The following is a 12473-nucleotide window of genomic DNA, read 5'->3' as shown; positions in this document are numbered from 1 at the left end:
TCCAGATAATGTCATAAGTATAAAAATCTAAGAAGCACATCTTGTAAGCATCCACTTAATTGTCAATTAATTTACAAGTAAAAGGTAGAATAAATACAGTTCTCTTTCTTTAGGTGATCTTTTATACTTAAGGCTGTCATTCATTTCAATTTTGGTTCTACTTTTTCTATCTAAAGATCATCTTTAATAATTAAATCATCCTACCATGCTTTAATTTTATCATATGAGGGACAAATAGGCATGATGCAATCTAATGTTTGTGGTAAAAAGTGATAAAGTAGTATTATATGTACATCAAATATTCTTCACAGAGAACTAACACTTTAATAAGTGATATATTCTTTACTTTACCTCCTTCCACCATGCCATCACTCATGGCTGGAAAATAAAACAGGCTTTGCCTTTTCAGTTGTTAAGGGTTTACTTGAGAGTGAAAACTTGAAAAGGGGTAAATCATACAGAGCTGAGTTCAAATGGTAACTCTGCTGCTTACTAAGTTAGGCTAACTTTATAAGGCTTTCAATTCTTGCTTTCATCATCTACAAAACCATTACAACAAAGGAGGAGTTCTTTTGATACCAAATGAAATTTAACTGTGTAATTAGGAGAGCATCTGACACAAACTAAACCCAGTAAGTGTTCCCTTTCCTTTCCTATTATCTCCTTTTTTAATAAGAAGTCTCTCAGGTCTATGTGTGAGAAAGCTGATCAAGGTTAAGGGTAAATTATAAATTCAAGAAAAAGGGAATTTTTTGCTTGATGACTATCACTGTCTAAAACAGATGTCAATCAAAAACTGATTTCATCAGCAATGACAGTTGTAAATGAAATACTGGATTTCCAAAACAGTAAAGGCAAATTTTCACACAATAGGAAGTTGTTCTCTTTAAAGAAACATACTGTAAGGTTTTATATAACAATGTAATAACCAAAATTTGTAATTATGCATCACTGTGGCAATCTAATTAGCTCTCAGAAAGTCTCAGGAAGTAGATTGGAAAAATATTTTTTCATCATCCAGATATAAGCATAGAGACTTAAAGAGATAATTGCTTAATTGTTGCTGAAGGTAGAGTGAGTGTATGTATCATTGTTTACCAGTAGTAATTTAGCTGTGTCATCTTGAATGTCATCATCTTCCCCGGGACTTTTCACTATGAGAGGAGGAGTTGATGAAGTCTAGATTCAAACTCAGATTCTCTAACTCTAATTCTTTCTGCTATAAACATCATCCTAATGAACCATATGACAAAATTTTTGGCAGGTAGAGAGTAGGCATTGTTATTTATATAAATTTTCATTAGAGCTTCGGTTGAAAGAAGTTTAAATTTTGAGAAGATGATTCTTGAACTGGTTTAAGACCCTCAGTTTTTCTATAAGTGCTTTCAGTTAATATGACAGATAGGAAAAATAGTGGGTGGTTAATAAAGTCAGAATTTTCCTTGATTCCATCACTAGAATACAAGAGCATAGATAAATGACTTGTCTTACCTGCTCCTCTCTAAATGAGGCTATTACAGGAGGCAATGACTATAAAATAACATTAGACCAGATAAGTTTCTTCCATCAATCCCAATAGTATTTAAGGAGGTTTAACAAATCTAGAATAATGTAAATAGTTTCTAAGAAACCTTCCTGAGCATCTGATTTTTTCAAACATATCCTCTTTGTATTATTATTTTCCAGTGTATTTAGAGTCTATAAAGAGCTGACCCATTGAGTTCTTAAAAGTACTACTGAGTGTTCAGCAATTTAGAAGAAAATTATTAATACACAATATACAAAATTATCCTCTGTCCTTATTTTCTTAAGTGCAAGAAGTTTGTGAAATACAAGTACAATGTGCTCTAAAAATCTTTAGTAATATTTTGTCAATTACCAAATTGTTCTTAAGCTATGGGTTTTGAAGCAAAATTGCAGGTGGTCTGTATGACTTTCCTATGATAAACATTTTTCATTTTGTAATGTTTGTTTCAAATGAAAGTTGTAAAAGCTCATTTACTAGTCATGGACTTATAATACAAGCACATATTCTATAGATAAAAACAAGAAAAATAGTTATTGTAACATCCAGTCTCTTTGATTTATATCATGCTTTACTCAACACACTGACACTCCTTACTCATGAACTCTTTGGAGGTTAAGACATAAGGCAAAATGGCTGTCTGAGGAGGCCTTACAAATAGCTGTGAAAAGAAGAGAAGCAAAAGGCAAGGGAGAAAAGGAAAGAATACCTATTTGAATGCAGAGTTCCAAAGAATAGCAAGGAAGATAAGAAAGCCTCCCTCAGTGATCAATGCAAAGTAATAGAGGAAAACAATAGAATAGGAAAGACTAGAGGTCTCTTCAAGAAAATTAGAGATACCAAGGGAACATTTCATGCAAAGATGGGCTCAATAAAGGACAGAAATGGTATGGACCTAACAGAAGCAGAAGATATTAAGAAGAGGTGGCAAGAATACACAGAAGCGCTCTACAAAAAAGATCTTCATGATCCAGATAAACATGATGGTATGATCAATTATCTGGAGCCTGGGGTGTGAAGTCAACTGGGCATTAGGAAGCATCACTATGAACAAAGCTAGTGGAGGTGATGGAATTAAAGTTGAGCTATTTCAAATCCTAAAAGGTGATACTGTGAAACTGCTGCACTAAATATGCCAGCAAATTTGGGAAACTCAGTAGTGGCCACAGGACTGGAAAAATGTCAGTTTTCATTCCAATCCCTAAGAAAGGCAATGCCAAAGAATGTTCAAGCTACCACAAAATTGTACTCATCTCACACGCTAGTAAAGTAATGCTCAAAATTCTGCAAGCCAGGCTTCAACAGTATGTGAACCATGAATTTCCAGATGTTCAAGCTGGATTTAGAAAAGGCAGAGGAACCAGAGATCAAATTGCCAACATCCGCCAGATCATCGAAAAAAGCAAGAGAGTTCTAGAAAAACATGTTTTGCTTTATTGACTATGCCAAAGCCTTTGAGTGTGTGGATCACAATAAATTGTGGAAAATTCTGAAAGCGATGGGAATACCAGACCACCTGACCTGCCTCTTGAGAAATCTGTATGCAGGTCAGGAAGCAAGTTAGAACTGGACATGGAACAACAGACTGGTTTAAATAGGAAAAGGAGTACGTCAAGGCTGTATATTGTCACTCTGCTTATTTAACTTATATGCAGAGTACATCATGAGAAACGCTGGGCTGGAGGAAGCACAAGCTGGAATTAAGATTGCTGGGAGAAATATCAATAACCTCAGATATGCAGATGACACCACCCTTATGGCAGAAAGGGAAGAACTAAAGAGCCTCTTGATGAAAGTGAAAGAAGAGAGTGAGAAAGTTGGCTTAAAACTCAACATTCAGAAAACTAAGATCATGGCATCTAGTCCCATCACTTCATGGGAAATAGATGGGGAAACAGTGGAAACAGTGACAGACTTCATTTTTGGGGGGCTCCAAAATCACTGCAGATGGTGACTGCAGCCATGAAATTAAAAGACGCTTACTCCTTGGAATAAAAGCTATGACCAACCTAGACAGCATATTATAAAGCAGAGACATTACTTTGCCAACAAAGTTTCATCGAGTCAAAGCTCTGGTTTTTCCAGTGATCATGTATGGATGTGAGATTTGGACTATAAAGAAAGCTGAGCACCAAAGAATTGATGCTTTTGAACTATGGTGTTGGAGAAGACGAGATCCAACCAGTCCATCCTAAAGGAAATCAGTCCTGGGTGTTTATTGGAAGGACTGATGCTGAAGCTGAAACTCCAATACTTTGGCCACCTGATGCCAAGAGCTGACTCATTGGAAAAGACCCTGATGTTGGGAAAGATTGATGGCAGGAGGAGAAGGGAACGACAGAGGATGAGATGGCTGGATGGCATCACTGCCTCAATGGACATGAGTCTGAGTAAACTCCGGGAGTTGGTGATGGACAGGGAGGCCTGGCGTGCTGTGGTCCACGGGGTTGCAGAGAGTCTAACACAACTGAATGACTGAACTGACTGACTAACTGAATATACATGTGGGAAACATTTTCATTCATATTATTTTGCTTCATAGCTATTTTATAAAATTATAAAGAGATAAAATATCCTTTTTAAATTATTTACTTTGTGTAAAGTGAAGCAGCAAGAGGATACTATTTGGATAGGTAAGTAAAAGAAAATTCTTTCACTGTTTCTCTCACACTTCAAAAACAAACAAGATAAATAACATTTATATCATTATTACCATGATTAATTGTATTTAATTATTTAAAATTAAGATGTAATTCATGCATTAAAGTTCTTTCAGTGTTAGAAAATCTTATTATGTAAGTATAATTTGTATATATCCTATAAAAATTATTTATGGATTTCTTTTTTTGCATCATGCATCCTTCCCACTGGATTATTCTATTTTGATATTTATCAAGATATAGACCTATTATCATGTTACTTCATTTTACTTCAGTGATTCTGTTTTAGCTAAATGCATCTACAAACTTATTTCAAAACTACCAGGGTATTAAACAGTGATATACCATGGGTCATCGAAGTGGGTTCTGCTTTTCTATATTTATTTCTTTTTTTGCTCTTCTCATATTTAAAAGTTACAATTGCTTACATCTAGGAAATCATTATAATATTACTAGTTCTACTAGAAAGAATGTCATTAAGAATGTACTTATTTTGTTTAATAAACATATTTAGAAAAGCAATTATTACTTTCAAATATTAGCTATATAAGGAAATACAGGTCATAAGCTGTGAAAGATTGGAAAGAAAGGCACTAATGAGATTAAGCTCTGTTTTAAAGCCTGCAGATGGTTGCTCTATTTTAATAATTCTAATTTAATGACTATAAACAAGCCAAGCACATTGATTCTGCTTAAAGTTTTGTTGGAAGTAAAAAAAAAATTGTATCACATGCAGATAATGAGGTACTTTGATTAAATTTTACTTATTACTTTTCTTCTATAGAATTTAAAATGATACGATGCTAGTCAAAAGATATGATGGAACCAACATAAACATTTCTGCCACATATACGTATCACAAGGATTGCCCTGGCCCCTTATCTAAGAGGATTATAGGATAAATGATTAACAGTTTGCTCCAGTAAATTGAAATTGAGTTTTAGAAGACTGTACTTTATTTAGTATGTTAGTTTCTTATCTTAGAAAATAACAAGGTGAACATTTCTATTAAAAAAAATTAAGGTCTTCTAATTTTATAGAAGCTCTAGAATAATAATTGTCTCATTAAAATACTTACTGTTCTTTAGAATTCTGGGGTATTTTGTTCTTTGTTTTCTTTCTCTTCGGTGTTTTTTCTAGAAGGAAATAGTATGCACAGTGGTTAGGTGAATACACATAGTGCAGAGTCATTTCATATTGTCATGAATTATAATTGCTTCATTTTAGTATTTAACATTTCAACTTAAACACCTTGCAGTATATACATCCAAATACAATACAGTACCATACATATACTTTAGTAGGTATACACTATAAGATGAATAGATAGGGATTTTAAAGTTGAAGATTTAGAGACCAAGGTTCTGTGCATAGTTTATACACTGATTTTGTGGAAGTTATTGCCTACATTATAGTTTTTCAGTTTGAAAAAAACTGAAATGCTACTAACTTAGACAGACATTGTTGGAGAATATTCTATTATTTTATTCATTAGTCAATTAACCTCTCGCTATATTGAGTATCATATAATTATTATAAATTAAACTTCTACATCTCATGTTATCTTAGATTTTATATTTTCAGTCAAGTTAAGAGCACTTAAATATATTATATCTATTTGCTTATTTTCCAAGGCAAATCAGCTCCAGAATCTCCTAGTGTGAGTATATATATACATACACATACTAGTATCTGTATACATTATATCTATATGCACACATATATATAAAATACTGCTGGGATAAGGAAAAAACCTTACATCATCACAGAAAGGACAATTTTCAGTTTAGAGAGGAAAATTAAATCCTTCCCAAGAGTCAATATCAGGAATTGTTTTAATGTAATAAAGATTCAAGAATTTCTGATTTGGTTTGACAAGTTAGCAACTCACAAATGAACAATATCACAGTGCTACACAAGTATCTTTTTACTATAAGTTCTCATTAGTTTTGCTCTTCCAAATATTTACGTAGAATGAAAACCAAGACAGTGAAATAGTTAAAAATAGGTTGATAATAGGCTTGTTACTCTGTTTTATGAGTTCTCACAGTGTCTATTTTACATATAACTATGAAACCATTATAATGCCAGCAGCTCTGGCAATTGGCTTACATAGGAACTCAGTGGAAAAGATCTGAAGTGACAGCTATATTTTCAAAGCTGCATTTAGAGCATCTGTTCAATGGTTAAGACTCCAAGGTCTCCTTTCATTTTAGTTCTGCTTGAAACTCAACTGTTTTCTAGCAAAATCCATTAGAAAGAGCAACAGTAAAACTACATTTAGATTTACTTGACTGCCTATTAAAATATGACTCTGAGCCACAATCAATTTCAGATGAGATTTGCATAGATGGTTCCTGAATACTGACACTTTTCTTATGTAAAACAAAAGCTACAACAGAATGCTGTGGACGTACATATTAAGGTAACACAGTGACATAAATCTCTTTGTAAGAAATATGGGGAAAAATCTGTTAGAGCAAAAGAAGGCTTTCTACTAAAAAACTAAACAATACTTGACATTATATATATTGCATGTTATTACTTACCAAGGGGCAGGCTTCCCAAAGGGATGCCGTGAAAAGATTAAACAGTTTTTGTGACTTATGAGCCATCTGCAGGGATTCGATTTCATTTTGGTCTTGTATGCATATCTATCACAAGGATGAATGGGTAAGCCTGTTCTACTGTAAGGAACGAACAACTAGTTTATTTTTAATCTATGTGCTGAATATGGATGTGCATAGTATTTTTCTGGTAGCTAATTTCTGTCCTTTGCATGTGTAAATCTCTCTCTTGTTTTTAAAGGGAAAATGTGAAAATAACATGGGAGGATTTTGTACCTCCCATCATCTATCTGGTTTTTCAGTAGTGTAATTGCTATCAGTGGGTCTAACTCAGTTTTCTGGTATCAAGACTTGGTACTTTTGTGTGTTATTACAATACTCCGGGAGTTGGTGATGGACAGGGAGGCCTGGTGTGCTGCGATTCATGGGGTCGCAAAGAGTTGGACAGGACTGACCGACTGAACTGACTCAATTGAGCAATACTTTAAAAAAAAAAAAAATGAATCTGTTTAGGTAGGTTCATTTACTTTAAAACCAAAGGCTCTTTCATGTTCTTTTTATCTAGTTTTAGAAGGAAGCCTGACATGGAGGAAAAAAAGAAAAAAGAAAAATTTCTGAGACTTACGGATTACTATTGTTCAACAGTGACTAGAAATCACTGCTGAAATCCTGTAGCCCTCATCATAATTCTATTTACAGAACTAAGGAAAACACTGCATGCTTTTGGCATCATAAATACTACAAGTCTGTGTTACTTGCTCTTTTTTTGAGGGGAAGGAACTAATTGCATTCACTTTAATTCTAGACATTTAAAATACACAGCTTTTTTTTTTTAAAGAGGACTTTTAGATTAAAAAATGACAATATTTACATCCAAACTTACAAAAAAATCTCCAGTATTTCATTCTGATGAAAATATTGATTTTAACTGAGGTTTCACTAACACAGCACTGAGCTAAATATTTATTTAGGATTGGATTTAAGTACTTACTGCAAATCTGTGCAAAGTGGCTACTTGTAAACACTATTCTTTGACTAGAAGGGCAACAGTATCTCTCTCCCAAGTTTTAAATTTTAAAACTGCAAAGTAGTGATAAACTCAGAGTTGTCTTTCTTGTGCTGTCTTCCTATAATGCCCAAAGTGGTCACAACAGGGTGACCACTTTACAGCTGATGTGCTGTCTCCTCAGCACAGATCTTCCTATTGCTAATGGATTTTGGTAGCCAGCTTTGGCTTAACTTCCTATTCTTGGAACAGTAGTCAGCCTGCAGAAATTACTTTAAAAAGAGATGCTGTCCAGATCATTAGTGACTGAATATAAGCTTTTAAACAAAAAAGTAAAGCACAGCATGACAACTAAATGGATTACATGATTCTAGATTGGATCCTAGGCCAGTGGAACAAAACACTTAGCTATTAAGAATGTTATCATGACAGAGGATGAAATTTGAATATGAACTATGAATTAGGTAATGGTATTATGTCAGTGATGTATTACCTGTGTTTGATTCTTGTTTTGTATGATGTAAGAGAATGTCCATACATTGAAATATATGCTAAAGTATTTAGGATAAGTCTGAAACTGATTCTCCAATGGTTTGAAAAATATATGAACTGTGTATATACACATATAATACGATGAATGTATATATAGGTATATAATATGATGAATGTATATATAGATAGGTTTATCATGTTTTATGAAACTGAGAGAAACTGACATATAGGATAAAATATAAACAGTTGGTTGATTGAGGTAAAGGGCACATGAGAACTTCCTGTCTAGAGTTTCAGCTTCAGCATCAGTCCTTCCAAAGAACACCAGGACTGATCTCCTTTAGGATGGACTGGTTGGATCTCCTTACAGTCCAAGTGACTCTCAAGAATCTTCTCCAACACCACATTCTTCTGCGCTCAGCTTTCTTCACAGTCCAACTCTCACATCCATACATGACCACTGGAAAAACCATAGCCTTGACTAGACGGATCTTTGTTGGCAAAGTAATGTCTCTGCTTTTTAATATGCTGTCTAGGTTGGTCATAACTTTCCTTCCAAGGAGTAAGGGTCTGTTTCCACTGTTTCCCTATTTGCCATGAAGTGATGGGACCGGATGCCATGACCTTAGTTTTCTGAATGGTGAGCTTTAAGCCAACTTTTTCACTCTCCTCTTTCACCTTCATCCAGAACTCTTCAGTCCCTCTTCGCTTTCTGTTGTAGGGTGGTCTGGAGCCACCAAAAAATGGCTTTGTGCCCGTCAAGCACAGTTGATGGTCCTGAGACAGCTGTGGAGCCCCGACCTTGTTTCCTTATCAGCACCTGTTCATCCACGCATTTTTTGGAAAGAGAATCAAGGATCTATCACATGAGGATGAAAGGTATACTGTTCTTTAACTAGAAAGGCCTAGTCAAATATCCGGAAAGGCCCCTGAAGCTATGATTTGATATTATTTTGCCAGTTAAGGCTGATCCACTTGAGAGGGGCCACTTTCCCAGCCTTGTCAGAAGACAGCAGAATGTGCCTTATGGTTGAATGTTCAAATCAAGACTGCTGATGGTGATGCCCCTTTAAGAAAGCTGAAGGGTCACTGAGGGCAGAATTAGTGTCTCTCTGGGTGGCCAGGGGTATAAAAGATGAGAAAGACTTAAGGGGAAGAGAAAACAAAACAAATGGACTAGTTTCAGATGGTTTTGATTTATCTACAGATTCTGGTGCTCCAACAATTAGAGACCGTGGAGAATATTCACATAACATAGATGCTAACATAATTGTTGGCTTTATAAAAAGGAGAAGCCCACCAAATAGCTTTACAAAGGGTTCCAAAGTAGCTATAAAAACCACACATGACCTAATAACACATGATGAAGGCATAAGAAATGAAAACAAGATGACTCAACTTCCTCAATTTTTTGAGGTTGGGTGGGAAGAGTTGGGCAGCAATTCTGGATACAGCTTTAAGATCAAAAGAGAGAAACTGACATTTGAACCTTGACTTACTGCAAATTCAAGCCCAGATAACCATGATGTTGGGATGTATGCGTGAAATTTTTACAGTTCTATGTTTATGGGCTCAGTTCAGCACCATGGAAACACACCAAGCTGGAAGTTCAGGGCTAGAGACGAAGTGATCTTCAGTCCTTTCTATTTAATTGGGGAGCAAGTATAGAGATAAAACAGAAAATAAGCAATTTCTCACATTAAACTAGTTCCAAGACACCATCTTCGTTATCTCTTTCTTGCTGGTACATTAAAAAAAGTGTACAGGTACAAACAACAACACAAATTTGCTCATTGGTATCCTGGCTCTTTATATTCACATGAAAAATGCCCTACTCAAAATTCATTGCTGGGAAGCAGATGATTTTAAAAAGTAATTATAACTGCTATTTAATAAGCTGCACTCAGCAGACTGCATATATTTATCACATCCATCTTCACAAGGACATGGTGAAGTAGGTGTTAAATCTCTATTAGCACATGAGCAAACTTAGGTCACCACTTATTTGGAATTAGTAGGTGGTAGAGTCAGTATCTACATTCAACTCTCTATCAGAATTCTATTTTTCCTTTGCAACAAGGTCTCTGTAGTGTTGGAATGGACTTTGAGAATGTAGAAAAATCTATTTTCTAGACATTCCTCTTCTACTTATTTGATGTGTATCACCTGAAGCAATTCAAATTTTTTCTGCATCTTAATGGCTTCATCTGTAAGATGGGGTAACACAATACCTACCCTAAGGAGACAAACACTAGGTTATTTGATTTAATGAGGTATCTTTGATTTCAAAAAGTAATTGAATATGTCTAATCTCCAAAGAATAAAAAAGCCTTAAAAGTAAAAGTCTTTTCAAGGAATGTTCAATACATAACCTTTGTAAAATTCATTACTACTCCTGGAAATTCTACCTGAATAGCATTATTCCTACATTAAACAAAAGATTTTTAAATCAACAGAATTATTTCATCTACATATAAGGATTTACTACTGTGGGATTACCTTCAAGGATATATTTATGAGATGCATAAAACATTCATCCTCCTATTTTTAACTTCAAATACCTACATAGCTCACACAGAATCAGGCAGGAAGTAAAAATGCACCGTCATGGCTGTGTAGAGATATATTTTCTGTTTCTAACTAGAGTCAACCAAATTTGAGTGAATATCAAAGTTAAGAACTAATTGCCAAAGGGATGGCTAAAAGATGTTATGTGATGACTCAACACAAAGTTCATGTTAATTTAAACAGCCAAACTCTCAACTCTTTAATTGGACAATGTTTATTTAATCTAAAAGCTTTAGAAATTAAAAACTAAAACAAAATCCAAAAAATGTTACTTGGAGAAAGCACCTTTAAAAACTAGTTCTTAGAATTAGATGCGTGGATATTGGAAATGGTAAGAATTTCAAAGCATAGCATGGGATTTCCCTTCTGAAAATAAATGTATATGAAGTCAGAGTTTCAGAACATCAGATTCTAGATCCCCTATCAGTGGATGAAAACAAATTGATAAATAGAAAAGACCAAAAGGGAGAAGAAACTAAATAAGACACTGACTATAAGTAAGAACTAACCACTTCATTCTGATAAAACTATTTTTCTTAAAACAACCATAAATGCAATCCTATACAATTCTAAACTAATGATTTATACATAGATCTCAAAGGTGTTGCAAAAACCTAAATATATTTGAGAGAAATGAATATCCAATAAGTTAACATGGGGGATATATGGTTAAGTCATAATCAATTTTTCACTAGAGAAAGCAGTTGAGTCTTCTAGTATTAGAAGTTTGGGGGAGACTTCAATAAAATTTTATGTAAAAATTTGTCATTATTTTACATGGGTTTGAAAGAGACTTTCATTTCATTTCACCCATGAAATGATATAATGAATAGAGTAACAGCAGATCAAGTAAGGCTGTTTTCTCAGCTTCTACTCTTTGATCTTTTAGGTGTCTAATGTGAATGGCAACTAATTTTCACTGACAAAAGGAATATAATCAAGATTAATTCCTGAGAACTAATTCCTTAGAACAGGCAAATTCCCTTGCAGGCAGGATTCTAGGCAGGGATTATAAGGGCCTGAGTTTTAGGCCTTCTGATAGAAAACTCGAGAGCCATTTTCAATTTAAAATAAAAATATTTTTGGAATTACATATTATATAAGTGAATTTTTACTGGGCTTCTTGGTGCTCTCACTGTGGTTTTTGCCATAGAATCCCCTAGCACTGGAATTTCATCTTTAAGGTCATGTCATTTTTGAAAAGAAAATGATTTTATTATTATTTCCATCTCCTTTAAATAGGGGAGACTCAGAACATAATCATGCAATAAGTCACTTTAACAGACCAATGGAGTCTATGGAATATCATCTACCACATGTGGATATCTAATTTTACTAATCAAAACATGGACTAAAATGTCAATGTAATGAAATCATTTAACTGCTAATTATATTAAGAATAGTAAACTTGGTTGGCAGAGGTTTGGGGGAAGCACAAACCTTCTCCGAGCTGAATACAAATTATAGTCTTATTGTCAATATACTGGAGGAGGTCCTGTGTCAACTCACAGCTCCATTTCTCTAATAGGCAAAACTCAGCAAATGTCCTTGTATTTCTCTAGGACTATTCTAGGAGTTGCGTGGAACAAATGAAGCAGAAGAAAGGTCCCTGTCCATAGCATTCCAACCCATATATCTTTATCACAGCACTGAGC

The 12473-nt window shown here is 34.4% G+C and overlaps 1 protein-coding gene across 1 annotated transcript in view; it reads right to left on the bottom strand.

Moving 5' to 3' along the window:
- The window catches only part of SYT1 (synaptotagmin 1), a 582867-nt gene that overhangs the window by 384969 nt on the left and 185425 nt on the right, over window positions 1–12473 (bottom strand). Inside the window, exon 3 of the mRNA XM_070454249.1 lies at window positions 5264–5321. The gene's annotated coding sequence lies outside the window, so the exon portion shown is untranslated. The remainder of the gene's footprint in view (window positions 1–5263; window positions 5322–12473) is intronic.

This window comes from Odocoileus virginianus, chromosome 24, assembly GCF_023699985.2.
Source record: "Odocoileus virginianus isolate 20LAN1187 ecotype Illinois chromosome 24, Ovbor_1.2, whole genome shotgun sequence".
Classification (NCBI taxonomy): Eukaryota; Metazoa; Chordata; class Mammalia; order Artiodactyla; family Cervidae; genus Odocoileus; species Odocoileus virginianus.
The sequence above is the reverse complement of the archived record's forward strand: the minus strand, read 5'-3'. Positions and strand labels throughout refer to the sequence as shown.